This window comes from Heterocephalus glaber, unplaced genomic scaffold (genome assembly GCF_053883595.1).
Source record: "Heterocephalus glaber isolate CG9 unplaced genomic scaffold, H.glaber_assembly_v1.0 deba00001531, whole genome shotgun sequence".
NCBI lineage: Eukaryota > Metazoa > Chordata > Mammalia > Rodentia > Bathyergidae > Heterocephalus > Heterocephalus glaber.
The window spans coordinates 18,459,194-18,485,547 of NW_028258329.1; the positions used below are offsets into that span (position 1 = coordinate 18,459,194).

Sequence of the window (26,354 nt, forward strand, 5' to 3'; positions counted from 1 at the left end):
GGACCTGGGACCTCGGGTGCACTGTGACGCTCCGAGGGGACGCGGGGACCTCAGGATCCCCGGCGCTGAAGGCAGCTCGGGCCCTCCGGGACTCTGGGGACGCCCGGCTCCGTCACCGGAGCGCAACAGGGGATCCACGCGCCCCGTCCCAGCTCTGCCGGGCTTCTTCGCCACCTTCCGGAAAAAGTGTCAAGTACAAGTTCAAGTTCAGGGCCAGGCCCCGGGGGCGCCGAGCCTGCCGGGCCGCCTTTGTTCTCCGGTACAATCGCTCCCTCATCCCCTCCCGGGCGGGGCCGCAGACACCCCCGCCCCGCCCCCCGCGCCCCGCAGGAGCCGCCTCCTCCCGCCCGCGCGACGCCTGTCCCCAGGTCCCGACGACCTCGCTCAGGGCCACCGAAGGGTCTGGGGGCTTAGGGCGGGGGGAGGCGCGAGTCAAGCCCGTGGGAGCCTCCCCAGCCCCGCAGTCTCAGCCGCAAACTGCGCTCGGTCGGACGGACGCCCGCGCTGAGGTAAGAACCCTTGGCGTGGTTCGCCGCACCCCCTTGCGCCCCTCCCTCCGCCCGGGACCCGGCGACTTGGAGGAGCGAGCGGCGCTAGGGCTGTGTACTGCACAGCGGCCCCGAGGCTAGGCCGTCCCGCTGCAGCCCCAGGGCTCCAGGGGGACCGGGCTTGAGGGGGCGGGTTCCTGGGGCGAAGGCCTTTCCCAAGAGCGTCTGGAAAGCCCATCTTTCCTCGGTTAGGCTCCTGGTCTCCACTTTGTGTCTCCTGTCTCTGGCGCTCCCTGGCCTCTTCTACGATTTGGGCTGGAGAGTACTCCAGCTAGAGGCTCCTTGAGGAGAAGGGAGAGGTGTGTGTGTGTGTGAGGGGCTGTCAGGTGTGCCCACTCCGCCTCCACCTCCCTCATCCTATGCACCTAAATTAAGGTCGTAGGTCAAATGGTAGAGGCTGGGGTGGGGCGGGTGGTGCAGCCTACTGGTGGGCCTGGTCCTTTACTCCAGCACAGAACCTCCTGCTCCTCCTGTGTGCCAGGTTCCCAGATTCCGTGTGAACAGGTGTTAGCTTGGACCCCATCCAGCCAGGACACTGCTGAGCTGACAGAGGACTTCTGAGTGCTTCTGAGTGGCCCAAACTTGTCCCCTTCTATGCTTGTCACTCTTGGGTGTAACACCGGTGATGCTTGGTTCCTAAATCCATAGCAAATTGGGAGTGTCGAATTACAAGGGGGAGGAGGCCTTTTCCCAGCAACTGTTCTCCACTTCTGTGCCCCTTCCCCTTGTCTGCATCTTCCCGATGTTGCACTTCTGGCATTTCACTCGTATGGAAGCTCATGCCTACAGGAGCACAGTCTTCTTGGCCAAGGTTGGGCAGTGCCTCCTCCCTCAGGAGACCTGCCCAGAGTTCCTCATTTCTCCCTCTCTTGACACTTTCAGCAGAGGGGCAGCAGCATTCAGCATGGAATACATACTCAAAAACTGAAATGACTTCCCAATGAATCAATACAAAGGCAGAAACGGGCTGCAGTGTAGCTTGAGAGTAGATCGTTTGCCTACCATGGGTGGGGGGTGGTTTTATCCATAGCACTGCAAAGAGAGGAGAGGGGCTGGATGACGGGAGAGACTTGTTAGGAAAAAAAAAAGCAGATGCAACATACATTTTTAAAGGATCAAGTTTGTTTTGCTTGTAATATTTTTTTTTTTTTTGGTACCAGGGATCAAACTCGGGTCCTTGTGCTTGCACAGCAGTCGGCGAAACCACTGAGCTAAATCCCTGGTCCCACTTGTAATATTGACTTAACATAAGAGAGCTGCTCCCAGCGGCATCTTCCCCCTGGCCCATCATGTTTGAGGTCTGGTTCAGAAGCAGGGAAGGCTGGTTCCTTGAGCTCTGTTTAAAAGAAAAGAGGAACATTCTATGTAAATTGCTTTAAAACTTTTATAAAAGAAATGATAGAAAGGAGACCCTACTGCTCTGTTTCTCATCTAACTAGGTGCTCCAGGACCTGGAGGAACTAAACTATCGGGGGCTGGATGGGACCTAGGACCCCCTGCTAGGCCTCAGTGGGGCCACTGGGAAGCTGATGGAGAACAGAGACTGACCTACCCCGTGCACATCTTCAGGCTCCTAATCACGCGTTACTGACATACTGGTGCAGGGTAGCCTGGAGGGTGTTTATATGTTTTTAAAAAGGGAACCCAGGGGATTTAGCTCAGTGGTTCCAGCGCCTGCCTCAAAAGTGCAAGGTCCCGAGTTTGATCCCCAGTACCAAAAAGAAAAGGGAAGGGAACCCAAATGTTTTTTGGTAATAACCGTCTGCAGATGCTGCTCCAGAGTCTTCCACTTCCTCCTGGGAACTTCGGACTTGAGTTCTCACCTCATTCTCCTTGGCTCGCTGAGACATTTTGGACAGGCCAATTTTTTTCCAAAGTCCTGAGAGTCATGGAGAAATAAACTGAGGGCTTTTAGGGCAGCCATGGTTTGCAAAGGGTATTAACCCTGCTGTGCAGTCCACTGGGAGAACAATAAATTATTATTGATAATAAGTCCCAAGGCTCTCCCAGTTGGAGATGGATCTTTTTATTAGCCCCTTTTGAAGAAAAGGAGCTGCAATGTGAAGGGGTTACATAAAATGCCTTGAACCTCACAGCCAGAACTAGCTCCGAGTTTGCTTTCAACTCAGGCATGCTGATGTAGAAGGTGCCACTACACTGCCAGCATTCTAGCTTTGTTCTAGCTGGTCCCTGAATGTCCCCTCCCCCAAATCACATTTCATTCTAGCTCTCTCCTTTACAAACATGGAACTTTTCCCAAATCCCCATTGCCTTATCTGTGGAATGGGCTTACAAATCACTCTCAAAAATTTGTTGGGAGGACAACAGAGATGCTGTGTTTGGCTGGGTACCTGAGACATCATAAATGTATCCATGAATGGTAATTATTATTAATAGCAATCGTTTTGATGTTGTTGTAGTTACTTGAGATTGAACCCAGAGAGTGCTGTGCTACATTTCCAGTCTTTTTAAATTTTTATTTTGAGACAGGGTCTCGCTAAATTGCCCAGGCTGGTCTTGAACTTTCGACATTCCTGCCTCAGCTTCAGAGTAGCTGGGATTACATGCATTGGCTACCTCACCAGATGGCAATTTCCATTAATGGCAATGTCACTGTCACTTTGCATTTTCAAAAAAGGTGCTCTCCCTTCTCAGCAAAAAAGGCAAACCTCACCCCCACAGGTCTCTAAGTGCTTTCACTGAGCAGTGGGGAAGGGGAAGAGAAGATGGAGCTGGGGCTGTGGGGTGACAGTGGCCCTTTTACAGACTGGTAACACAAGCTCCAGGAGCTTATATGGTTCCCCAAGGTCTGAAGTACAGACCCTGGCAATCTTGTCCCTCCTGGTTCTAAGCCCTTTGGGAGGTGTGGAAGGTGGCGTTGGAAGAAGAGCCCCGTGGATAATTGAGAGAATTCAGAGCAATAGTCTTAAGGAGAAAAATCTGGAGCATGTTCTTTTTTCTTTTCTTGCTGTACTGAGGATCAAAACCAAGGCTTTGTGCTCTACCACTAAGCTATCCCTCCAGCCCTTTTTTCTTTTTATTTTGAGACTGAATCTTGCTAAGTTGCCCAGGCTGGGCTCGACTTTGAGATCCTCCTGCCTCAGCCTCCTATAGTACTTGGATTACAAATGTGTGCCATCAAACCAAGGGTTTTTATTTTTGAGACGGTCTCGCTGAGTGGCCCAGGCTGGCCTTCAACTTTCAATCCTCTTGCCAGCACATCCTGAGTATCTGGGATTACACTGTGTGCCACTATGCCCGGCAACACATTCCTCTTTTCTTTCTTAGCCATAAACTCTGCCCATTGCTCTTGATGGAAAATAAAGACCAGACCCTGCTACCAAGGCAGATCCGGTCAGTGGAATGTCTGCTTCCTTTCATTGAGTTAATATTTATTCCACGTGTGCTCTGTGCCAGACATTGTTTTAGGCATTGGGCTGTAGCAGAGAACAAAACAGAAGCCCTGCCCTCAGGGAGCAGGAGTGTACAAGTGCACATGGGGGGCAGGACAACTTCAACCATTCTGCACTGCACTGACCTACTGGCCTCTGGCAGCACCCTCACGGGTGGGAGGGGTCAACTGGCCTCCCTCCCCTTCTCACACCAGCTGACTCTGCCTGCAGCTGTTAGGGAGGAGAAAGAGACTGACTTTCTTTCCTACTGGAAAATAAGTAACCTGGGCAGGGCTGTAGCTCAGTGGTAGAGCACTTGCCTAGCATGTGAGCACCCTGGATTTATCCTCAGCCCTGCAAAAAAAGAAAAAAAACTGAGGCAGAGACACTTCCAGGGAAGCACGAGCCCAGCAGGCATTGTGCAGGTGTTCTGCTCTTGCCTGTCTGTTTCTAGATGGGATGACCAGAGGGGTGAAGCCATATCCAGTGTTCAGGCAAATTATGTTGGCAGCTCCCTTGTTCCGGGAATGCCTTTAAGTGCTTTACATGTATCGGCTTGGGTAACCTTCTCCTGTGAGAAGGCACCATTGTTAATTTCTGTTTTAGAGATGAGAAAATTGAGGCAGAGCCAAGATGGTCCAAGGTCACACAGCTAGTAAGCAGCAAACCTAGGTTAGAGTTGAACCCAGGCACCTGGTTCCAGGGTTTTTGCACCTAATTCATGGATCTAACTCCTTGTCTGGGGACAAGTTTCAGAAACGACTGGGGACAAAGCCTATGTCCTAGAATTCTTCAGGAGTTTCTACTCAACACTTCTTGGACCACAGCCTGTCAGTGTCAGGAGGTTTTCTTTCTTTTATTTTCCCTTTCTCTCTCTCTCTCTCTCTCTCTCTCTCTCTCTCTCTCTCTCTCTCTCTCTCTCTCTCTCTCTCTTTCTTTCTTTCTTCCCTATCACTTGGCAGATGAGGAAACTGAAGAGGGGGAAGGGGTTGGGTGAGGTCCTACTCAAAGTGGGCACCAGAAACAAACTGGGATCTGTCCCAGGGTCTGTCCGCACAGTTCACTCGCTGCCAGCCAGACTGCACACCTGCACATCGTCAAGGTCTGGGGTGAAGAGCTGCTTCCCAGACTGGAGACTTCCAGAGCTCAGCCACCCTCAGCTCTGAGCACTCTGAGCCAGGCAAGCAAGACACCCACACCTGCCTCCTGTGCAAAGCCTAAGAGGTCTGTAAAGGCCTTGAGGACCCAAGGTGCTCTAGCACCCAATTAGAGAAACTGAATGCCTTCTTTTACCCACAGAGAATTGGCCCTGCCATTCTGGAGCCCTGCCTATTCTCTGGCTGTGTCTTCCTTGGGAAATGCTTTCCTGCCAGCTTTTTGGAGTTTGTCTCCATTTGAGCACTGTTAACATGAGAGGCCATGGAAGTCATGTTTGTTACACCACACACACACACACACACACACACACACTCCTGCTGTGTGTTTGTGCAGTAGTGGAAATCAGTGGCAATGGCATTCAGTTGAATGTCTTCACCCCTGGGTACCAAGGCAGGTCCCTATATTTACCCATAGGGCCCCTGAAAGATCCCCCTCATCCCTTTAGGAATCTGAGGGTGTGGGGGGATGTCAAGGACCACTCTAGATTTGGAACCGGATGCCCCTCCATGTGGTGGGGGGATTATCAGGCAATCTTGTTCATTCTCTGAGCTTCAGTTCCCCTTGGGGTACAGAAGCTGACTGTCTCCCCAGAACCCTGGCTGGTGGGTTGGGTACAGGAGGTGCTGTGTTGTGAAAGTGCTTTGCAAAGGGTGAGGTGGGGGAAGATCATGCTGACCCTGTCCCAGCCCTATTTAGTCCTGGGCTAGATAAACAGTCCTTTCATCACTTCTCAGGCCTTTTGGCTAAGATCAAGTGGAGAAACGGTCCTTTCACCAGAAACCCCGATGGAGGATCAGGGTGGGTGGCAGGCAGGGGTTGAAGGGAGAACTTGGGTGGGCCAGCACCTCAAGCGCAGCAGGTCAAGAAGTCTGTCTTCTAGTCTGATGGCTTTGGTTAGAATTTGATAGCCATAGCATTTCTCCCAACAGTCACTGTGCTGGCAGTAGAGGATGCCAGGTTAATGAGAGGTTTCTGGCTTTTCCTGATGGAGATAACTATCTGAATGTGGCATTGGTGATTTAATAGCTGCGGTGATAAAAGTACTGTGGGATTCCTGTCCAGCTCACTCCATAACCAGATCAGATTCTTCATAGGTGAAAGGATTCTCCCCTGGTGGGTCTGGGGGAGGCATGGGGCATTAGGTCGGATCTGCAGAGCCACTCCTGGCCAGGGCTCCAGCCTGGCAGGTCTCATGGCCTAACTAGACAGCCTGGTCAGGGGGATTCACCAGAGTGAGAGACATAAATCAGAAGCTGGGGATGCCCTGGGAAGCCTCTAGTTAATTTGCCTAAATGGCTTTCTAAAAAACAAAACCAAACCAGACAAAGTTAGCGTAGGAGTCCAGGGAACAGGCAGGGAGGGACAGACTGTATCCTGGCACATTTGTTTCCCTAGGACTTGCTTTCATTATATTTTTATGATTTATTCTAAATCTGTAATGCAAAGAAAATCAGCAATGGGCACTGGTATTGATGGCCCTCCTTCTGATCACTCCTACGTCTTTAAGGTGTGCCTTAAGGTCTTGGGAGTGGAAAATATAAAAACTGCTTTTCGACCTTTCGTCTGTCTACCCACCCACCCCCCACACCTGTTCCAATCTATCTTCCACTTCCTGCCTAAAGTTGGGGCTGGCAGGGCAGTCATTTTGCAGTGGGGACTAGAGTGGCCGAACTCTGTGCGCCCCAGCCGGATATGCGGTCATACGCTGGGCGGCCCAGGCTTAATAGCCTTTTGGGCATAGGGACCCAAGCTCCCCTGCTCTGATCCTCCACCCGGCAGCAGCATTTATACGAGGGCATCCTTCTAGGAAGCTGTCTGCACCCGGTTGGCAACTCAGCTGCGGGCAGGGGGCCCACCTCGTCTCCAACACGCGGCTTGCCAGGCAATGGGTCAACTCCCCCACCCCGTGTCTTTGGCACATGGGCCGCAAGCAGTAACCAGACAGAACGCTGCACCCTCACGAAGTTTCACTCAGGTCCTGGCAGGGGATGCGAGGGGAAATACTGCTTCTCTTGGGACCCCGGTTTCTTAATGGTGACCACCAGCTGTCTCGCCTGTCCCACCCAGCGCAAGGCTGGCTCGTGGCGGCGCAGTCCGGCCGCTGGGCACAGACGCCCTCCGCCCTCCTCCGCAGTGAGACTGCGTTACCTCTTCCAGTCTCGCTCATGTCCAGGATGTCGGATTTCTCCGGGAATCAGAATAATCCTATCTCTATAATTTAATCTAGCCCTACGGTTCCAATAATACCTATAATGAAGTCAGTCCCCGCAATTTCCTGGTCAATCTGCAGAGAGGGTAGAGCCGTTCGTCGTGGTGGGTAACATCAGCTCCCTGCCCCTTCTTTCCTAGCATTTTCTCCCCAAAGGGACTCAACTTGTTTGAAACTCAGATGTCCTCTCTGATTTTGTGGTTTGGAGATAAATCCTCTTAGTCTGTTTTTCGAAACGATTAAAAACAAAACAAGTTTTAAAAATGCAATCAGGAGCCACCACCCCCGGGCGCGCACCCGCGTGCTTCAGATCTCTGGATGTTACCTATAGGGAAGCCCCTGAGCTCCGTGGGGTGTGTTGGACTCAGATCACCCCAAGCCCCGGGACTCCCCACGGCTGCTCCGCGTCCCAAAGCTCAGAGGACGCAGTTCTTGGTGCCCCCGGGCCTGGCGCTCACTACGCGCTCTCCGTTTGCGCCGAATCAGGCAGTTCTTAGGGATTCTGGAGCTGCTCCGAAAGCGAGATCGGGTTTGTCCCACCACCTCAGCGCCAGGAAACTGTAGCGTGAACCAAACCCCAATTTTCTCCCTTTGGAGTTGAAACAAAACCTGAAAGCCCGAGGTTGTCCGCACCGCCAGAGGTGGCGCCCGGGCGGCGGGGGCGACCGGAGCAGAGTGCCCGAGCATTTCCCAGGCCTGGGCTCAGGTCCTTTTCTAGTTCTTGAGTTAGTTACTTGGCTGGTTAGCGAGCAGCCGGCTCACAAGCAATATTTCTATAAAAGCGGAGCCGGGTCTCACGAGCCTCTGCATTGGCCAGACCCAGAGCTCTGCTGCTGGGCTCCCCGAGGAAGGATGAGGGGAAATTTCTGGTAATTAGAAGGGACGTTTTCCCGGGGCGCCCCTTGTTGAAATGGCCTTGGCTTCAGCAGGGTAACAAAAGGCTAAGGTGCCTGCGCGCTGCGCGTCCTCGGACTGGCGAGCCCAGCTTCGCGCCCCCTCCCCTGGCCCTGCGGCTGTGGGCTTTGTGCGTTGAGGCCGCGCTGCACCTGCCCAGTTTAAGTACCTTGGCTGGGCGGCGAAGTCGGCTGTTTTAATCTCCAGCTCCAAAGTACCTGCTCATGAATAAACACCAGCCCCATTTATCAGGTACTTAGCGCTCATTGTGAAGGGGAAATTGGCCCTTTTCTGAAAGTGTCTATCCTAAACCCATCTGCATGGTCCTAGAAGCAGAATTTTCCTCACCCTTGAGACACACACACACACACACACACACACACACACACACACACACACGTGAGGCTCCCCCAGGCTAAGATAAACTTGCTTTTCTTTCTATGAGTGCGTGATTGAGCTTCCACAATAGGCAGAGAGGAGGAGGCCACTGGGTCAATAGCCTGCGTCTCTCCCATTGATAGGAAAAGTCAGCTTAGGGAATGCAGGGTCCTTGGAAAGCTTTGTCTTGCTTTTTGGCAAAAGAAGCCGATGGTGATGTTGCCCCTGTGGGTGCTCCAAATATGGGGCAAAATATTGGAAACAGTGGTCTGGGCTTTCCGTGGTTCCTGTCAATGTTGGCCAACTGTACCCCAGCTGCACTTCCATCCTCCCACTTTCTCCAGTTGGGTCCCCTATCTGGGTCTGGCTCTGTAGTCTTGGGCACTTGGGATAGAGAATGTAAGCATTCAGACAACTCAGTGTGCAACCCCTGAGGCCAGTCCAAGGAAAAGTGGCTCTTCCAGGAACCCGGCTGGGCCGAATAGCATCTTTGAATGCTGGAGCCAGGAAGGGGTGGCTTGCCTGCACACCCGCGACAGCCCCACCAAGGAGGATAAACAAAGGCCCAGCAGTAAGCCTATAAATGCAGAAAAACTCAACATTTGTGTCCCTAGACCACACTTCTTTTCCACATCACACAATCCTTTCAAAATCTCTGTTTTCTGTGCACAGGGGCACCCATCCCTAGGACTCTGTTCCTGGGTATAATTCGCCCTAATTACAGAGATGATTTTCTGGACTTTCATACAGCCACAGACAGCTCTGAAAATGAAACTGTTTGCTAAGTGTGGAGATTTCACTAATCGAACGTTTAAAAATGGCTTCATCTTCATTCAGCTCCTCCGATTTCAGCCTGTGTTGTACAAACAGAAGCTGCCGAAAGCCTGGCTCTGTCACCCAGCCCTTGTGTGGCTCCTGCTGGTGGCTATGCCTCCGCCGCTGCTGCCGCTGCCTCCACCGCGTTGAGGGAGCCAGGATGTTAGAAAATCGCCCACACCGGGGTTTCCTAGATGTTGCCCTTACCCTGAAATCAGGGGACTTTTGCACCTTCAACCTCCAGACTCTTGTCACCACTGGGAAGGACCTTGGGGACCCGTGGTTGTGCAGGTGAGTGTGCACAGACCACTTCAGAGGAGGCATGCGTGAGGACTGGAAAAGAGCGAGAGAACCCCAGACTTCCGTGGGGTCTGCCACAGGACCCCAGCTGCAGTTTCCGGTCTGAGAGTGGTGTCTCTGCGACCCAGCCCCTCCCAGCCCCCACCACGTGGCCGGCCCTATCACGCCCGAGAAGCCAAGGTGGTTGCCCCACCGAAATTCATCTCCAATGCAGCAATTTTATTTTGGGACTATTCTAAGTGGGGGAAACCACTCAAGATCTTGTTCCTCTCTATGTGGAATGGGCGGCATTTGATAGGGTAATCCATTTGTATGTGGGCAGACTTGGAGAACAAAAAAGAAAAAAAGAATCAGAGAACAGTGAATGTGACTTCTGGAAAAGTGTGGAATGACTCCAAATTCTGGGGACTCTTGATTTTCCTGGTATGAATCGGACCCTTTAAGTCCTAGTTTCAGGGAACCTAGGCGTTTCTGTCTAGAGGTTCCTAGGCCTCCCAGCCCATACAGGCTCATTTTGGTGCTTCAGAGTCTGCCCTGAAAGAAGGACACACCGGGACCTCCAAGAGGGTCAGGCCAGTCTAGGAGCTCCCTCAAGCCCCACAGGGCACCCCACAATTCCTTCTCAACCTGCTCTACTCCCAACCTTAGGCTCCAAAGGTTGCACTTCCCCACACGATGCTTTGCTGATCTTATATGGAGAAAACCAGGAACTGGAATCCCCTTGTGTGGAGTGTTTTGATGGTATGGTTGTTCGTACTTCATAAATCCATGGATTAGGGGCAGCTGGCTGCTTTGGGGAGGGGCTTGGGGAACCTGGAAGAGAGGGCATCTGCCTGGCCTCCCTAGGCTTCAGGCCTGGCTACCAAATCTGGGTTTAGGGCCTGGTAGGAGCGCTACCTATATCCCACCTCCCTCTTCTTTCAGCATCACACCCCTTTGTCCTTTGGGCACCAACCCAACTCCCCAAAAGGCTAGAGAAGAATCCAGGGTGAGTCCCTCACCCACTCGGGGCAGGCTGCGGGCTTCGGGGGAAGGCTGAGATGGGGGCTTCGGGGGGGGCAGACACCCTCAGCACCACAACTTGAGCTCAAACCGGCGTCCACCCCTAGTGTCTCTCCCCATCTTTGGGACAAGTGGCTTAGAGTTTCTGTGTCCCTAGATGCCACCTGGCCTGGAGCTGGGAAGCCAGGAGAGGGCCTATGGGATCCAACTCAGATCAACCCCAGAAAAGAGCTGGGGTGGGACAGGAGCTGGCAGAGCCATGTGTGCAGGGCCAAGAACACTGTGCTGAGGGCGCCTGAAGCAGAGACCCAAGCTCTCCCATCCCTCCTCGCCTCTTGATCCTCACATGTGTCACCCAGAGCTGGGCTGGGATCCCTGGCTCATCTCATCCCAACACCTGAAACGACCTGGCTGTACACATGCCTTCATCTCACAGCTGCTGGCCTTTGGTCCCCCATGATAACTGGTCAACACCTAGCGCACCTGGGTGCCCAGACAGGGAGAATCTCCATGACACCCCCTCGTCCTGCAGCACAGGGTTGCCCGATTCTGCAAACTGCTTAACTCAGCCTCCAGCCACCCTCCAGGCCAGAAGGGTGAGGTTGGTTCTAGCTGACCCGGTGCTCCTGAGGACAGTCTTCTGGGGATTCCTGTGTCCTCGCTGGGTTGGCCTGGAGTGGAGGAGGGAAGTTCTTTGGTTGCTTTTAACTGCTTAATGGATGGAGATGAGGAGCCGTCGTGTAGAGTTTGCCTGCAGCCTGCTGCTAACCCTGGGGTGCCTGTCCTCTCCCGTCCCCTCTGTACACACTGGTGGGTTCGCTCTCAGTGGAGGGGGAGCTGGAGGGCGCCGAAGGGGGAGAGCTCCTGGAGGCCCGGCGAGGAAAGGGGCGGCGGGCCTGGCCTTGTAGTTCCACGCTCCTCCTGCCAGCTGACTCTCGCACTCTCTGTTCCAGTCTGGGGCAGGGTTCCCGGGCTCCTCTAGCCGCAGAACCAAGAGTCTGGGCGGGGCGAGCGGTTTCACTGAGAGGATTCTGGGGTCAGATCCGAGGGTCACGTGCTTGGCCACCTCCCAGAGCGCCGGTCCCAGATCCGCCGGCAGAGGGCGGCCCGGGGCCGGAGAGCTCCTCTCCTGGGTCCCGGGCACCACACTGTGGGTCCCGATGGTTCACAGCTCACCTGACGTTGCTGTGTCTCAAACCTGCACAGTCGTATTGATAAAGCCAGAGTAGCCCGCGGCTGAAGATGGGTGGAGGGGACGGTGTCGCCCCCTACTGCAGTACCTGGGAGAACGGGGGCTGGCCCTCGGACCTTCTAGTCTATAAGGACGTGAAGAACATCCGGGGGAGTCACTGTTACCACTGTGGAGGCGCGCCTGCGCCCGCCGTGCGCGTGTCTGTGTGAATGTGCAAGGACGGGAGGGTCAGAAGGTGTAGTCCCTTTGACTTGGCTCCTCCTCCTTTCTGAGCTTTAATAGCAGGGAACTGATGCCCGGAGAGGGGGACGACTTCTCCAAGGTCCTGCATTTAGAAATGGGGCAGACTCCGCTGAGGCTGGGAAAGGGCTGTCCCTTCGCTGGCTGCTGAGCGTCAGTTTCCTCTGTTGTACACCACTGATCCTGGGCCAGACCCCTGCTTCTAGGGTCACTCCTGAAGGGCCGCATGAATGCGCGTTGATGTCTGGGAGGCAGCTACCCTCAGGAGAAGGGTTTGTCTCTGCCTGGTCCCTGTAAACCGCTCGGGAAAGTGCGTGTGGCTGTTGTGTGTGTTCACCTGGGAAAGCATACCTGTGCCTGCAAATTGTGAGCAGATACATTTGTGCCCACAAAAGGGTGTGGGAAGAGGTGTGTGTGGAAAAGTGACGGGATAGTTGTATCTGTGAATGGTGTGCCTGTATGTGACGAGGTAACTGGGAATTGTGTGTGCACATCCATCCACAAGCACACACACTCATGCTCAGGCACACTGGCACCACCTGCTTTCCTTGCTTCTTCAGGTGAGTGTTGGAGTCCCTCTCATTGCTGGGCCCCACCGAAAGGAGAAACAAGATACCAGCGAGGGCTGGGGTGTCTGCTCCTGGGTGTGGCTGGCCCCAAAGCCCAGCAGGCTGTAAGGGCAGCAATTAGGCAAAGCCTCTGGGCTGCAGCGGGAGGGAGGAGGAGGATTATGGCAAATTCATTTCTATTTTCCAGCCCACTAAGCCTGCAGTGTGTCCCCGTGTTAGCATGAGAATGGGCCGGGGCTCTGTGAACCCCCCCACTCCGACCTACTGACCCCTCTCCCCCCACGTGAATATCAGGACTCTCAGCCTTCCCGGCCTCTCCAACCAGTGCCTGCAAAGCCACGACTCCTAATCAGGGTAATTTAATATATTTTAAGCCCCTGGCGGCTTTATTTTCCCTCCTTTTGGAGTTTGTTTTAGGCATTCACAGCTCTCACCCCATCATTAGATGGCCTTATTTGACGGATGGAAGGGGCTGCTATGAGACCACAGCCCTTTGTGTCCCCCACATAAGCTGGGCTTCCCGTAATTAGAATGGTATTCCCAGCCATTGAGGCCTTTCATGAGGCGGAACAAAAACTCCCCGAGATGAATATCCCCCAACTCTCAACCCCCTGGCCAGAAAAGGGCTGTGAGTTAAAGGGACTCCTTAGGGAAGGCAGTCTGTGACCAAGGACAGCTGAGGTCCTGCCAGGGCCAGGAATTTAGAGGTCATGGGGAGTGGGCACCGGACAAAGACTGGTTGTGGCTGCTGGTAAGCACCAGTCACCTACACACACCTCCCCAGATGCTTAGCCAGCCTCATGGACTTTGGGCCTCAACCCTTGTGGCCAGGGGATCTGCCTGTGCCTGTGAGGCTGGGGGCAGAGTGGAGGGTTCCTGTGAACTCAGAGTTACCCAGACCCTCACTCCAGAGGACTTTGTGGCTAAACACAGAAACACAAATCAGACATAGTTGATCACACACAAACAGGCTTGGTATTACACTGCAGACATATGCACACCTGTGTACACACGGACACACACATGCGCAGCAGCAAGATCACAGTGTTGCAGGAAGAGCCACACACTGCCACCCAGACATAAAGCCCAACTGTAGTCTGTGGTTGTATCCATGCAGATCCACATGCACACAGGCCACCCAGACTTGTTTGCTTGTGAGCACACATATTCCTGCATACATGTACAACCCCAGTCATGCTGTCCCCAGTTCTTCTGCACAGACTATGTCACCCTCTCCCCCCAGGACACAGACTTCCTCTAGCCTCCATCCTGGATCCATGCATAGCCTGTGTCCAAATCCAGAGATGTATGTGCACACACACGTGGACGTGTGCATGCTCTCTGCCTCACATGAACACAGGTAAATACTATGGAGCCAATATGCCATTGCCTTACCAGGGTAGAAACTTGTGACAAACACACAGAAGGGCTCCAGCGAGGAGCTCCTAGCCAGCTATACATGGTGTTGGGAACTCATCCCGCCCCCCCTAGGTGGACTGGACTCTCCTCCTCCTCTGGAATTCAGGTGGTCTCTCATACCCTTTGGGAAGAGAAAATCCCTTTTTTTGAGTTTTCCTGCTTGGACTGGGCCCTAAGAACAGAATGCAGACATGTATCTGGCTGCCTAGTACAGTTGGTACAGGACTCAGGAAAGGCTTAGAGAGTGCTGCTTGGTCTGGTAGTCTGGAGAAGGAAGATCCCAGCCTCTTAACTGACACGTGAGGGAAGCAGTCTCATGAGGAAGCAGTGAATGCTCTATCTCTTTGAGGATTCAAACAGGGCAGGTGAGCTGGGTATGGTGGCACATGCATGTAATTTCAGCATTCTGGGAAGCTGAGGCAGGAGGCTTGTAAGTTTGAGCCCAGCCTGGATAACATAGCAAGACCCTGTCTCAAATTTAAAACTAAGAAAAAAGACTAGGAATGTAGCTGACTGTGAAGGCCTTGGGTTCAATCCCCAGTACATTTACTCAGTTCAGCTCCTAGTCTATGTCAGACCCTGGGCTTGGGGCTTGGACTACAGTGGTGAGTGACAAACAACTGTGCCATTGGAGGAACCTAGTCTTGAAAGAGGAGACCAGACACACACAATTAGTATACATGCCTGGCACAGGGTACAGGGGTGAGGCTGGGTGGAGCAGAAAGCCACATCCTGGCCCTATAGTTTGCACCTTGGAATAGAGTGATAGAGTGGATGGTTTCACATTCCTGTGCCCCAGGGACGGTCACAGCACCTTGGAAGTCCTCATGTTAAATCCACGTTGGATTAGCTGGTTTCCAAGCCTGTCTCCACTCCAAGATTCTTGGACTCCTGGTCTGTGTCCATGGCTTGCTCACTGTGGGACCCTCCGAAGGAGAGGAGGTGCCCCCAGCTCACTGCACAGTGCCGCTTTATCACAGCATGTACAGTCCACACCAAAGCTGCACCGAGTCCATGGCGAGGACCGCAGATGGGGCTGTTCATATCCTCGGGAACAAAGGCGAGATTCCTCCACAGTGAGGAATCTACTTTGGGAGAGGGTGGTTGGTCTGACTCTCTTATGGTTCTTGGTTTTTTAGGAGTGAAGAGCAGCCCACTGAACCCCGCTAAACCTCCTTCTCTTACCCTCTCCCCCCGTTTGGTGTTGCTGAGGATTGAATCCAGGGCCTCTCTGCACAAGTGCGTCACTGCTGAGCTGTACATCCCAGCCAAGAAGCAGTTTTGCAGGGATGGAGTAAGAATTTCAAACTATGTAACAGTAATTTGCATGCTTTTATTTTTTAATCTACTTCCCCTTGGAAATGTGGAAAAACCATTTAACTCCTGAAACTGCTGGTGCCGCAAGCAAACACAGACACAAGAAATGACCAGGAAGCCCCAACATCTCTATGTACAACATTTATCTGTCTCTTTCACAACATTCATCTGTGTCTCTTGTGCTTTTTTTTTTTTTTTTTTTTTTTTTTGCGGAAGCAGGGATTGAACTCAGGACCTTGCACTTGCGAGGCAGGCACAGCGCCACTGAGCTAAATCTCCAGGCCCTGTCTGTGGCCTCTTTCAAGAAAAAAAATTATCCAGGGTTAATTAGAGAATGAGGATACTTTGAAACCACTTTGAATATTTAGTTTTCATTTTCTTTTCCCCCTAGTGTTCCTTACTCTGATATAGAGGTTACAGGCCTGGGCTCCAGAGACAACCTAGGTTCAAGCCATTCACCCTTTTTGTGTCACCTTAGGCACATCTCTTTGGGCCTGCACATCTCCCACTGTAAAGTAACTACCTGTACCTACCACCTTCCAGGGTTGTTAAGAGTTAACTGCCCTCACACCTGCAAAGGATCCAACTTACTGCCAGGTAGTAAGTACTCAATCAGTGTTAGCCGTGGTGATTAATAGAGTGCTCAGTATTTGTTGGGTAAATGAAAGCATTTTTATATTGTTTGCATTCAGGATAAAGTTGTTGGAAAATAATATCATCCTGGCTGCTTCTCAGTGATAACTTGGGCAAGAGGTGAGGAAAGAGTTGGCAGTGCAGGATAGGCAGAGTCCCCTGACATTTAAATAAATTAACCTTTCTGATCTGGGGATGTAGCTCAGTGGTAGAGCAAGAAAGCTCTCAGAGATACAGCGCTTGCCTACCATTCACAAGACCCTGGGTTCTGGTGTGTGGGGGGGAGAGCTTTCAGCCAGTAGGGGCTCAGGTTGTTACCATGGGCACCAGCAGGAGGAACCACAGTTGCTGTAGCTAACCAGATCCAGACAAGAGGCCAGGAAATGACAACCGACAAGGCACCTACTGTGTGCAGTAGGGTAGCACAGAAGTTGAGGGTGCAGGTAGTGCAGTGAGGTGCCCTGGAATGAACGCAGATGAGGAGGCCAGATTTCACAAACATGAGGCCCTTTGGCTGCAGTCCCTGGATTTGGGTGCTGGTTGGACCTGGAGCTGGCAGTGTCCCGTGTTGGAGAGCTCTGCCCACTGTGCCCAGCACCAGGCTCACTGAATGCAGTAGGGAAAGCTGCTCCATGGGAATTCCAGCTGGAGGCCAGGCACTCGGCCCCCACTCACTGCAGTCTGGAGGTGAGAAACCTTCCCCTGTGACCCTTAGCCCACCTTGGCCCCGGACAGGGGTGCCATGTGCGGCCTGGGCTGGACAGTGACATCCCTGATGCCACCTCTAGCCACACAGGGTTTTTCTGTCCGCTCCTCAAGTGAGGTGGTGGTGGGCAGCTAAGGGGAGAGCTCATTCAGGAGGCCCCGTGTGTGTCTGTGTGTGTAGGCATGCAGCTATGCACGCATGGAACAGTTGTTTTTCATAGATTTTTTTAAATATCAGAGCTCCCCAGTCCATCATTGCAGCTAATTAAAAACCAGTTGCGGGGGCCGGGATTTAGCTCAGTGGTTCCACTGCCTGCCTTGCAAGCAGAAGGATCAGAGTTTGATCCCTGGTACCAAAAAAATAAAAATAAAAACCAGTTGCAAGGGCCAGGGATTTAGCTCAGTGGTTCTGGCTCCTGCCTCGCAAGCGCAAGGACTGGAGTTCAATCCCCAGTACCAAATATAAAAACAGTTGCAGGCCCGGGGATTTAGCTCAGTGGTTCTGATGCCTGCCTCACAAGCACAAGGTCTCGAGTTTGATCCTCGGTACCAAAAAAAAAAAAAAAAGAAAAACCAGTTGCGTCTTGGCTTTTAAAAATGGCAGAATCAGTAGACAGTTGAGGAGCAGAGGATGGAAAAGTGCCCCCCTAGCCACAGAGCAGGCGGGCTGCCCGAGAGTGCAGTGGGGCAGTGGGTGGGATCCGGAGAGCTTAGGTGGAGCCAGCCCTGGGCCCCAGGGGCCCAAGGAATGAGGTCAGAGCCAATGGCTCCCTCCGAAGCAAGTGCAGGCATCGAGGCTTTGGGTTTTGGCTCCAGTCTTGGGAGCCTGGCTCTTGCTCTCCCAGATAGTCATGGTTATTGGAGTGCACACATTTTCAGCTGGGTGACCTTGGCCATGTGATGATTTACCAGCCATGTGATTTACCAGCCATGTGAAATACCAGCCCTTGGGTGGGGGTGCTCTGTGGAGGAGACTGTGAGGGTGCAGGAATGGATGGGTCACTGGAGTGTGGTCTCCTTTACTCCTCTTGCACATCTGAGAAGTTTTATTCTCCTGGGTTTACACAGGAGAGAGACAGAGTCTCAGTGAAGGGGAGTTGGGTGTTCTGGCTTCTGGGGCAGTTGGCTGGAAACCTCCTACTGTTCCCTAGACCCCTTTAAAAGTTCTGGAAATAGGGCAGCTATGGTGGCACATGCTTGTAATCCCAGTACTTGGGAGTCTGAGGTAGGAGGATTGCTGTGAGTTTGAGGCCAGCCTGGACTACATAGCAAGACCCTGTCTCAAAACAACAACAACAACAAAGTTCTAGAAATGGAGTGCTGGGTCCCTACAAGGGAAGAGACACACCTAAGGTGACTGAAGTGGGACCCTGGCAGGACAGGTCAGTGTTTCCTATCTGTAAAATGGGAAGACAGAGGCTCAGAGCAGTAGTGTGGGAGCGACTCCCCCGAGGTCATCCAGCATGTGAGGAACAAGATTAAGAGCTGGGAGTTGATATCTAGTCCTGGTCAATTCCCTCCCTCCTATGTCCACCTACTGTCCCTGAAGGGTGGCTGGATCTGAAATGGGACCTATTCAGGAACATTTGAAGGACACAGCCCAGTGCAGGGAGTGTATCCCCTGGATACAGACAGGAGAGGGGCAAGGCTGGCAGGGCTGAGACTGCGTGGCAGCCAAGAATGCAATGATCAGGTCCTGCAGACTTCAGCACTGTGGGCAGGTGAGGACCCAAGTGGTCCCGGTGTGGGCCCAGGGATCCCTAAAGCCAGAGTCCCTCTCTGTTCCCTTTTCCTTCTCCATAGGGAAGCTGAGAGGAAGCTCTTCTTTGGGGAATGGAAACCGGGAGGTCATTTTGAAGAGAAATCAGCAGCACCTCCTGACCCTGCTGACTGCACCTCCAGGACCTGAGTTCTCTTTGGTCCACAGATCCACAGTGAAGTCCCCAGCTCCTGGAAAAGGGATCCTGCTGAGTGCTGGGAAGTTGCCAGTGTGTGTGAATGGCTGGGTTAGCGCAGGTTTTCCCAGCCACCTCACAGAAAGCACCTTTGGGGGGAGCCTTCGGTTCTGGGTCCGGACTGCCACCTCTCAGAGAAGCCACGTAGTTCTTGGAGCACTGTCGGCAGGCAGAGCCACACCAAAGCAATGCAGGCGGCCAGGACACACAGCGACATCATGAACTTCCCCTCTTCCCCAAAACCACCACAGACCTGGCTTCCTTTTCAGTTCGCCAAAGTCTGGAAAATTAACCCGAGAGTCTAGGCAAAGGAAACTATTTTCAGCGGCCTTGCTCTTGGGCAGCCCCTCTTCCCTTCCGGTGTCCCGGAAGTTCCCAGGTGTCAGGCGTAGGCACTCACAGTGACTTTTTGAGGGTGCGCAGCATTGACCTCTACTTTGGAGGGTGCCATACGGGTATCAAAGGAAGCGTGTCCAGAGAAGGAGTCCGGGGCTCCGGCGCAGCCGCTGACCTCTGCGGCTTGGCGGGCTCCACAGAACCGAGACTGCGGGACCGGCCCTGCGCAGAGGCGGGCGGGCGCTGTCCACCCGGAGGTGCTGAAATACAAGTCGCCTGGCGGAGCCGCCAGCAGGAGCTGCCGGTCCCCACCACCTCGGCCAGCGAGACGGGCTTCTCCGTGGAAGGAAAGCAGTTCCAGACGTCGTCATCGCCCCCAAACCTCAATGACTGCCTAACTGGTCTCACTGCTTTTTGTTCCTCAGCCTTTGCTCCACCCAGTACTACTTACTCGAAGTGGGTTTGTCTTTCTTCTTTCTCCTCTTTCCTCTCTTCTCTCTTCTTTCTCCTCCCTCCCTCCCTCCAGCCCCGCTTCCTCCCGCCCTTCCTCCTCCTTTCCTCCCTCCCTTCTTCTTTCTTCTCTTCTATGCTGAGGATCCAATCAGGGCCTCTCACATGCCAGGCCAGTACTCTACCACTGAGCTACACTCAGCCCCAGATTGACCTTTTCAAGAGACAATTCTGATCGTGCTTAAAGTCCTTCTATAGTTTCAGAATAAAACTCAAAGTTCTTGCCACAGCCATGAGACCCTCTGTCTTCCTCAGTGGTCTATGTCTGTCCACTTCCCCCACCTGCACCTGTTGGGACAGAGTGGTGGGTGAGCATTGAACATCTGCATAGGCTTTGAAGAGAGAGCTGCTGAGGTTTGTGGAGGGATTGGAGTGGGCGTGAGGGGAATAGTGGAGTCTAAGGTGAGGTGACTGTGGGTGGGAGTTTGGGGTTTCCCAACCTGGAAGGATGGGGAGTCACACTCACTATCTCTTGACCTCCCTGACATCTTGCTCTGAAACCACACCAGGGTGTGCACAGTAGGAAGGTTCTGGTAGAGTCGAGAATCATTATTGAACAGGCTTGATGAGGCTTCTCAGGTCCTTTACCTGCCCCCAGCCCACTTTAATGACCCACTACTCCATTCCAGGTAAAGGAAAAAGGCTCAGTGTCTTAGTTACTTTATCATTGCTCAGACAAAATACCCAATACCTGCAAGTTAAAGGAGAAGAGGTTCATCTTAGCTCACAGTTTGTAAAAGTTTCAAGCCATAGTTGGCTGGCTCCAAGGCAGGGTGGGATGGCAGAGGAGTAAGAGTGCATGGAATGGCAGGCAGGAAGGAGAGAGTCATCAGGGGAGGAGATATATCCTTCCAGGCCACAACCACAGTGACCCACCTCTTCCCACCAACAGGCTTCACCTACCAACATCACACCCAACTATAAACCCATTGTGGACTAATCCAGCATCACACAGCCATGATCCAGTATCACACCAATGATCCAGTCAGTCACATATGAGCACTTGCGGCTTTGGGGGGACATTTAGATATAACCCATAACACTCAGAGAGATGTGAAGGAAGTGGCCCAAGGTCACACATCTGGAAACCAGCAGATATGGGAAACAACACCAGGTCTTTATTGTGCTCAACAGAAACAAGAGACTCAGTGAACTTCACTTCCAGCAGTCATGTAATGCTGACACCGGCTAGGCATGGAATCCCAGCACTCTGGGAGGCTGAGGCAATTTGGAGCCCAACCTGGGTGACTTAGCAAGACCCTTTCTCAAAAAATAAAGGAAAGGGACCACTGGGGATTTAGCTCAGTGGCAAAATGCCTGCCTTGCAAGCACAAGGTCTTGAGTTCAATCGCCAGTACCATAAATAAATAAATAATAAAAGAAAGGGGCCAGGGATGTAGCTCAGTGTGGAGGGACTGGGTTCAATCCCCATTACCACACAGACAAAAGAAATGCTGAACCAGATTACCTGGGTTTAAATCCCAGCTCTGACACTGACTAAGCCTTTCTGTGACTCACTTTCCTCATCTGAAAAGATGATGGATAGTAGTGCATCCTGCTTAGTATTACTATGAAGATTAAAAGAGATAATGCATATGAAATACTTAGCATGCCAGCTATTATTATCACCACAGGTCTGAGCCCTCCCCTGGCTATGCCAGGAAAATCCAGCAGGTAGACAGGAAAGCCAGGGCTGAGAATTTCCTGCCCCATCAGCTGTGCCAGAGGAGAGAGGGCAAAGGACAGAGGAGGGGCCGTGTGACTGCCTGGGCTAGTGAGCAATTTACAGGAGGAGCTCATTTGGTGACTCTGATTCCAAGTTAATTAAAGATGGCCACCAGCGGTCATTGCCATGGTGACAATTGGGCCGGAAAGGAGCCTCATTAAGGTGCGGTTTTAACAAGGCCACTCATTTTTAACCTAAGATCTTCGTGCTGGAGGGATTTTCAGGTTGCTTCATTTTCTCCCTTTACTGTATTTCAGATCCTTTTCTAGACAGCTCCTCTTGAGGAAGGAGATGGAGGATGATTCCTGGATTCAGCCCCAGGATGCTTCAGCAGAGCAACAGGTCCCTCTGTGGGGCACCCCCTGCCTCTGAAAAGAGGTCTGGTGGGTAGAGGCTCAGAGGAGGGAGGTGGAGGCCATGAGGTCAGAGCCAGAGGGGAGGAGGGGGATTTTATTCAAAAAGGAACTGGAGGACCTTTCTGGAATTTAGAAATGTTGCCTCTGCCATCCAATGTGTTCCCCAAAGTGAGGGAGGTGAGGGGGTCTCTTTTAATTCAGTACACTTTTGAAAGTATGGATTTTTTCTTATTCCCATAGTAATATATACTTACTGAGAAAAATTAGAAATTTCAGAGAAGCACACAAAGAAAACATCCTCTGAATCCTCCGACCAAGATATCATGATTGTCAACATTGTTTGTTTGTTTGTTGAGACAGGGTCTTGCTTTGTAGTTTGGGCTGGGCTTGAACTCACTGTAAAGCCCAGACTGGCCTTGAACTTGCTGTCATCCTCCTGCCTCTGCCTCCCAAGTGCTGGGATTATAAGTGTGCTCCACCACGCCCAACTTGACCATTAACTTTTTGCATGTGAGCAGCTGAGCACGGGCTACAGGGGGCTGGATAGAGGGAAAGGGGAAAAGGGAAAAGACATACTCTTTTCCATTTATACCCTTTCCTGCTGTTAGCATTTTCATCAGAAGAATGTCAAATAAAGCCCAGTCAAAATGGCACCAAATGAAACATTTTTCTATCTATTAAGATGCAGCATACATTTTTCTCTACAAAAATAGGGGTCATGTTGTACCCTGGACTTTGAAGTCTAAATTTATCTCTTCCAGATAACAAGATAGTTTGAGTACTTTATGATTTCTGATTTTTTTTAATTAAAAAAAAAAGCACATTGCAAAATGCTCAAACTATACCAAGAATGGACCAGAAAGGCAAGTTTCCTACCTGGGTGTCCTTCCTACGCTTGGTTCCCCACTGGAGAGGCAGCCAGTAAAATCAGTCTCTTTTGTATCTCTCCAAAGACATTCTGTGTGGGTTCAAGCACAAATGTTTTCTATATCTCCATTTTGTATCAGAGAGTTAGCGCACAATCTGCCCTGTTCTATATCTTGCTCTTTAAATATCATGGTCTCTCTCTGAGTTGGTCCTCTCACAGCAGGTACAGGGTTGTCTTGTTCTTTGTTTAATTCCTGGCAGGTTGAGGTCTTTGGGCAGGAGCAAGAGATGGTACATCCTTCCATGCCCAGCACCCGCCATGGTGATCAGCACAGAGAAGCCCTGGGAAATATTATGGTCAGGAACTACCATGAATGGCGAGATGGCCTTGCTGTGTTTTGAACCTCCTCTCCTCAGGGATGTAGCTACACACAGCTACGCTGACTGACACATGAGGATCTTGGCCCAGGCAACTCCTAAGCCCTCTCCTCCTGTGCCTGCCAGGTGTGGGCTGCTGGCAGCATTTCTGTGTCAGCAGCCCATTGGAGCTTGCCCGTGGGCACAAAACTCCAAGCTCTGATGGAGACCCATACCCTCTCAGCCTCCACCCCACCCCTTGGAGCCCCATACACATTGCCCAGAGGTGAGGAGACACCTAAAGCCTGCAGCTGCTGTGGTCCCTCTGAGATCCGGATTCCAGTCATCTTCAAAGGGTTGGAAACAGGAGCAGCCATGGACACCAACAGCAAAAGGCAGATGCGTCCTTGCTCATTGGGGTGCCCTTTCTGAAGGGGAAACTGAGACTGCAGTCCTCAAATCCATACCACTCAGGCCATTGTGCCCTAGCAGTTGGTGGCTAGTGACACAGGGCAGTCCTCTCACAGGGATGGAGATCCAGAAATGGGGCAGCCTCGATGCCATAGCATCAAGACTCAGGGAGGTCACCAAAGATCCAGGTCCTCCATCTCCAGCCATGTTGGCTTTATCTTCAAGAACATTACCCCTCATGGGTCACAAAGTGACTGTCAGTAGTCATCAGGGCCATACAGGTGTTCATGCCAGAGAGTGAAGATGACAGAAAACACTAAAGGACCATGGCCCTATAATCATCACCAGTGCAGCGCCATCTGCTGACCGGCTCAGACCAACCATTCTTTTTTGTTTGTTTTTGAGACAGGGTCTTGCGATGTTGTCCAGGCTGGCCTCAAACTGGTGGTGATCCTCCTGCCTCAGCCTCCCAAGTGCTGGGATTACAGAAGTGCACAACCACGCCTGGCTCAGACCAGCCATTCTTAATCCCAAAGTGGCAATGCCTCTTTCCATAACAAATACACTATCCTAAAGGAAGGAGTAGACAATAGATCCCACTCACACGTATCATTGCAAAAATGTCAGTACAATGCCCTAACTGCAAAGGAAAAACAAAGCCAGGGAATGATGGTTTGTGCCTGTGGTCTCAGCTCTTCAAGAAGCTGAGGCAGGAGGATCGCTGGAGCCTAGGGGGTTTGAGGCCATCCTGGATAGCAGAACAAGAGCCTGTTTTTAAAATAAAATAAATGGAAAAACAAAAAGGAAATGTATACTATAATAAAATAACATCTATTTCAAGATATGTGCTCAAGCCCGAGTGTTCTAGAAGGCATCATGAAACAGCTAGCTGCTTTCATCTGCATCCAGAATTTCTAGGAATGTGGCAGCAACAGCCACAGACAGATATCAGTGGACTGCTGGGCGATGAAATGCCATCACTGTGGTGATGTGGTCGTGTTGAAATGGCAGCTCTAGTGAAGACACCACACGGGAGAAACCAGAAGCACTGTCGTGCTATAGCAGCCCTTGTGACATTGGAAGGTTAGGTGTGTGTGAATGTCGGGAATTCTAGCTCCCACCCTCCCATCCAGTGTCCACAGCACCCCATGGTTAAGATGACTGAAAAATCTCCCACATGGATGTAAACGCCCCCAGGAAGCCACCGCTTCTCTCAAAAGCTGTGGGTTGGGTGCAGCTAGAGTCCTCTGTTGGGCTTGGGGTGGGGGTGGGGTGGGGGCCTGAACAACTGGAATTCCCTGGGGGGGGCAGGAGGGGTGGAGAAAGGGAGGTCGTCAACAGCGCTACCCACTGGTCCTCACAGGTGGCTGCCCCACTCACAGGTGCCCGCCCTGCTCCTCTCTGGGACTGCCACTTGCACCGGGTCTCAGGAGGTTTTCTCAGTGTCGTGTGTGAGCGTGTGTGATGTGTGAGTGTGGGCGTGCTCACGGCTCCACTGGGCTGATAGGCAAAGACTTCTTGTGTCTTAGCCTAAAAGAAAGAGGAAGCAGAAGCCAGATGTGGTGGCACAGGCCTGCAATCCCAGCACTATGGGAGGCTGAGGCAGGAGAATTTTAAGTTTGAGCCCAGTGTGGGCAATTTGGAGACTTAGGCAGACCTTGTCTGAAATTAAAAAATATATAAATATTTAAAAGGGCTGGGGATATAGCTCTGTGTGAAGGTTCAGATTTAATCCCCAGTACCACAGGAAGGAAAGAAGGAAAGGAGGGAGGGAAGAAGAAAGAAAGTGAGGGAGAGAGGAAGAAAGAGGGAGATAGATAGATACATAGATAGACAGATGCTGATGGCACATGCCTGTAATCCCAGCAGCACTTGGGAGGCTAAAGCAGGAGGATCACTGTGAGTTTAAGGCCAGCCTGAACTACACAGCAAGACCCTGTCTCAAAAAAAAAAAGAAAAGAAAAGAGAACATGTTCCCTCTAACTCTTCCAGGATATCAACCTTCAGGCCTGTCCACCTCTTTCAGTCCCAGAAAACTCCCGCTGTTCCTCCTGTTGGGCTACTCGTTTTTTCATTATTAATGTGTAGGACATCTTTATATGTCATAGACAACCTTCTCTTATTTATGTTGTAGACTTTCTTCCATCTATCACATGTCTTTTAACTTTTAACTCTCTATAAGGTATTTTTGGCTTTGTGTAAGCTTTTGGGGGGAGGGGGTATGGGGATTGAACCCAAGGCCTTCTCACGAGGTCCATCCCCAGCCCTATTTATTTATTTATTTCTGAGACCAAGCCTCTCTAAGTCACAAGTTGCCCAGGCTGGCCTTGATTTTGCAATTCTCCTGCCTCACAGGGTTCATGTCATCAGTCTGGAAATCTGCATTCCTTTGTGTACAGCAGGATGGTGGCCTGGTGGTGCCTGATGGAGGACTGATGTGCAGAGGCCCTGGGCCAGGAGGGAGCTGAGAAGGTCTAAGACCTCCCTTCTTTTCGTTCAGTTCTCAGGAGCCCCTGCCAGATGCAGGACCAGGGTCAAGAGCCCATATCCCACTTGTGACCCTTCTGGAGACATGGATGGCTGATACATCCGTCTGTGGAGGCCCGAGGGGTCCTGGCAGTCCCCTGCTCGGCTCCGGAGTGGGTGTGCAGGTTATCAATGGGGCCAAGTGGAGGCCAACATGTCTGGCAGGGGTGGAGGTGGTGCGCGGCAGCCTTGCAGCTGACTGGCTGCGTGGCCTCAGGGCAGCCCCTGCAGTTCTCTGGGCTCAGCGGAGTGGGAGGCTGCCCACTGGTTCTCCACACCCCTTCCACTCAACCTGCAGTTTGTGCCCATCTGCCCCCCATGCCTCACTTGCAGCCAGTGTGGCTTACAAGTCAGGGAGTGACGGGCCAGCCGGGTGGGCACCAGCTCCATTCTGCAGTCCTCCCGTCAGAAGTTTGCTGTGCTCGTTTGCATCTCGCAGTTTTCTCTCAAAATCTGGAGCCCTTATTTTTGGTTTTTCAGGGCCTTTATACTTTTGGAGCCCCACAAAAGCTCATGAGCTGAGCCCTGCCTGGTCCTG

General features: G+C 52.1%; 1 long non-coding RNA gene across 2 annotated transcripts; it reads left to right on the plus strand.

Moving 5' to 3' along the window:
* Positions 1-24,132, plus strand: LOC101701860 (uncharacterized). 2 transcript variants are annotated; one of them, XR_015441761.1, is made up of 4 exons: positions 1-509; positions 15,257-15,411; positions 18,576-21,682; positions 22,784-24,132. It is a non-coding gene; the product is annotated as an uncharacterized LOC101701860 (long non-coding RNA). The 2 variants fall into 2 exon arrangements; XR_205590.3 differs by having other exon boundaries at positions 15-509; positions 18,576-24,132.
* Positions 24,133-26,354: the final 2,222 nt, after the last annotated feature.